The following is a 4,430-nucleotide window of genomic DNA, read 5'->3' as shown; positions in this document are numbered from 1 at the left end:
GAATAACAGAAAATGACTTCATACTTTGTTTTACTGAAGAACTGGACTGACTTCAAATACACCTACAATACTTTGTTTTGTTTTTGTCCAAAGCCAATAAAAGAGCCCATTAAGTATTAATAATACTGCATCTTAATAAACAAGTAATTATACCTTCTTAACAGTGTTTTTATTACTAAGAAGCAAGTGGAAGATTTTGAAACAATGGTAGATAGCATCTGATTCATAAACCCATGGTTGTGAGCTGACCTTTTGTCACTTTTTGACTACCGATCATCCCAAAACAGAAAGCTGTCCGCTGTGTGTTTTGTCCCTACAACTGTTAATGGATCTATTGTGATTTAGCATTCTTGGAATGTCACCTTAAGAGATAGATTTTCTCTGTGTCAGTTAGTTACTTAGAATTTACTATCTGGAATTAGTAATGGGTGAAAGTTTTAAGACCTCTTAATGCTCCTGTTCCAGGCTGTTGAATTTACATCTTTCTGATTGTATTTCTTATAATTTTATTCAATCACTCTATCACATTGCAGGTCATTTTTGAATTACATGTTGCACAAAACCATGCATGTTTCTGAATGGCATAACATTTTGCAGAACTGAACTGGTGATAGAGTTATGCACTAAAGTAGGTATTATTTTTTAACTGATCTCAGATATAACAAATGTCATAAATATTTGCTAGTGTCTAAGAGCTTTCAAACCCATTGTGTTTTGAAAGACTCCAAAATGTTCCTGGACTTTTCAGCATCTTTTCTCTTTCTTTTTCTTTCTGAGATTCTACTGATTTTTGATAGTCTTAGAATAAGAACTTTGTTTAATGTGAGAATGGGAATCCCTTTCCAAACACCACTCTGAAAGAAGGCAAGATTTGCTCCCTGGAAAGTAAGTATTACTCACTTCAAGCCAAAGAAATGACATTATGGAAAAGAAAGGCTGGAAATGATATGGATTTGGCTATATTTCATCCCCACAAATGCAATACTTCATAAATACGGAGAACTGACAATGCCGACAAGCCCCTCTGTGTTAAAGGATGCTACATAGCTTTGGCCTGCTGAGAGACAATAGCAGTGAGAACAATCTGGCATTGTGCAACCAGAATGGAGTGGTTCTTTATGAGCAAAAGCATTGACCATGATTCAAAGAGGCACAGATGCAAACTGTGCCAGGTTCCACAGAGAGTAGCTATGGCTCTAAACCGAAGCATACTATTTCCCTGAATGCTACATGGGATAGATCATTGGTCAGTTCAGTTAAGCCTCAAGCACACCTATGATCAATTCCCTTAAAAAGGGAATTGCTGTTAATTTTGGGAACCTAACCTAGAAGTACAGTCTTTGCATGTTTGAAATGTGACATTGGCAGATTAGGATTACAACCCAGGCATGCTTCAGTCAGTAATTTTTTTTTTTTTTTTAATTGCATGTTGGGCACCTGGGTGGCTCAGTTGGTTGGGCGACTGCCTTCAGCTCCAGTCATGATCCTGGAGTCCTGGGATGAGTTCCACATCGGGATCCCAGCTCTGGGGGAGTCTGCTTCTCCCTCTGATTTTCTTCCTGCTCATGCTCTCTCTCTCTCAAATAAATAAATAAAATCTTTAAAAATAATAAAAATAATAAAATTGCATGTCAATCATGCAATGCTATAAACACAAAGATTTCTTCATGTGATGTGTACTGTGATTTGTTTTAACCTAGAATAGATAACATCATCCTTTAACAGTAACTCAACAAATTTTTATTGAATACATACCATAAGCTGAGCAATTAAATAATTCTTGTATTTAGGAGATGAACCTCAAGTGAACTCATTTTTAGATACTATTCTATTATTTTCCTTAAATCTATTTCAAATCTAGATATCCTTTTTGGGTTGCTGGTTCCTAGACCATGCAGTGAGATAGGTAAACTAGATGCCTTCTAGAGGATGTTTTCAAGCAAGAATTTTGGAGCTATTCTGTTTATGTAATTTTGGACTTTTTAGGTGTGAAATTGCTTGAAGATACAAAATCTCCCCTTTAAAGGATTGATTGTAGCAATATTTGGTGAGACTGTTGGCAGTAGCACATAAATATTTGGTGTGCATTTGGAGAGACATTAGATACTTACATATATGTCAGTGTATAACTATATCCTTAATAGGAGATGAAATTGCAGCTCATCAGACTTCTAAGGTCAGGTGTTGAAAACATAATAGGAAGAATTCTAAGCAGACAGTCTTATCCAAAATGGACTTGTCTGCAATATCTCCACAAGAAAAACATAAAAGGCAACATTTTGGGAGAGTAGTATTTAGTTATAATGCTAAGAATGCACATAAAGTACACAGTGTTTTAGGTTCCATTTAATAGATAACAAATACACTGAGATGTATAGAGGTAAGGCAAACTGTAGTCATAAATTAACAAAGGGAAGAACACAAGAAAATGACTTAGCAAATGGCAGAATGATTCCCAAGCACATGGACTAGTCATTTATTCAGTTCAGTTAGGACTTTTACAAACTATACCTGAAGTTGAATGTTCTTAAAGTATATTATATATTTAACATTTCTATATTTAATAAAGGCTAATTGAAATAAATTAAGACAATTAAAATGGGCCACATTAGAAATTATAAATACTTTATGAGCCTCCCTACCGTAGCATCTCCATCTAAAAATGATGAAATTCAAGAAGGGATAACTAAAAGAAATGCTGGCAGATCACAGACAACCCTAATTTAATGGGGTGAAGAACAAAGTCAAGGGTGCCCTATTCATTCATTTAATAAGTAGTCAGTAAGCACTGTGTATATGTTGGGCACGATTCTAGGCCTGGAGGTAGAACAGTGTACAAGAGAGCCACGTTTCCTGCTGTTGCGGAACTTAGAACCTAGTGGAAAAACAGAAGCCGGTGAAAACAAAAACAGGGAAGAAGACATATTTTATTGGTGAGTATTATACAGAGAAACATAATTGGGTAACATGCTAGATTGAAAAAAGAGGGCTAATTAAGATAAAGGGGTCAGGGAAGTTCTTCACAAGAATGTGAATATCAAGCTGAAATCTGATCAGAGAAGCTGAAGGAAGAACATTCAGGAAATTAAAAAAAAAAAAAATCAGGATGAAGACTATCTCAGGGAAGAAACAGTGAAAAGACCCAGGATAGAAACAAGCTTTTTATATTCTAGGTATAGAAGAAAGGCCAGGAGTGGCTGGAGTTGGAAAGATAGGGAAGGGGGAGGGGTGTGAAATCAAAGGAGGAACATGGGCACAAAATATATTGGGATTGAAAGACTGGTCAAGAAACCAGATTTTATTCTAACTCTCTTTAATAACCTAGAAGGGGTTCAGTGCAGGAGGGAGCGAGAATAAAAAAATCATAATAAGGGGAAGATTCATTGAACATTTAACACATACCTGATACTGTGCCAGGAGCTCCACAAATACGGTCTCCTTTGATTCCCACCCTAACCCATTTGAATTTAGAACTATAATTATTCCCAAATATTTGCAGAGGGAAGAGTGTAGAGCTCGTGTTGAGTTTATATCCGACAGAATTACAGATTTGCTGACCATGTGACTTTGGGAATCTCATTCACCTATTCCTCAGCCTCCTCATCTGTGAAATTGAGCTGGTAATAATAATTTCTATCTCATAGGATTGTTTTAAGAGCTAAATGAGATAGTTCACGTAAAATGTTTAAAACCGTACGTTCCATGCACTAGGTAAACATTAACATTGGCTCTATTTATTTGTTGAATAAATGTTCACTAATCCAGTAATTCTGAGAGTAGTGCCCAGATAGTAGCATCAACATCACCATCAACATCCGTAAAAGAGTCTTTTAAAAAAGATTTTATTTATGTATTTTAGACACAGAGAGAGAGAAAACAAGTGGGGGAAGGGGTAGGGGGCGTGGGAGAAGTAGACTCGCCGCTGAGCAGGGAGTAAGGGAGCCCAGCCAGAGCCCCCGAGCAGGCTCCATCTCAGGACTCTGGGATAAAGACCTGAGCAGAAGGCAGAACTTAACGACTAAGCCAACCAGGCACCCCTGACAGATGAAAATTCTGCTCCCTTTGCCACTGAATCAGAAACTCTGGGGGTTTAGGTACAGTGAGCTATAGTTTCACAAGCTCTGCAGGTGAATCTGATGCCTGCTAAAGTTGGCTCTCCTCCATATGTCTCAAGAGACGACTGGAAAAAGTTAAGTAGATAAATCTATAAAAGGCCCTAAATATATTTGATAAATGGTAAAATAGTTGCAAAAATTTGTGATAGGTGTTGGAATCTTTCCTAATTCTAATTATTCCAGTGCATTGTTTGAGCTTGGACAACAGTACATTTATTAATTTAAAAAGCAACATCTACAGAATCCAAGGCTGAGGTTTCCAGGTAGCCAGGGCATTACAGGATAGAAGGATCCTAAATAGGTAACTGGGAGCTT

The sequence above is a fragment of the Mustela putorius genome, unplaced genomic scaffold (genome assembly GCF_011764305.1).
Source record: "Mustela putorius furo isolate JIRA1106 unplaced genomic scaffold, ASM1176430v1.1 tig00000759_pilon_pilon_pilon, whole genome shotgun sequence".
Lineage (NCBI taxonomy): Eukaryota > Metazoa > Chordata > Mammalia > Carnivora > Mustelidae > Mustela > Mustela putorius.
The sequence above is the reverse complement of the archived record's forward strand: the minus strand, read 5'-3'. Positions refer to the sequence as shown.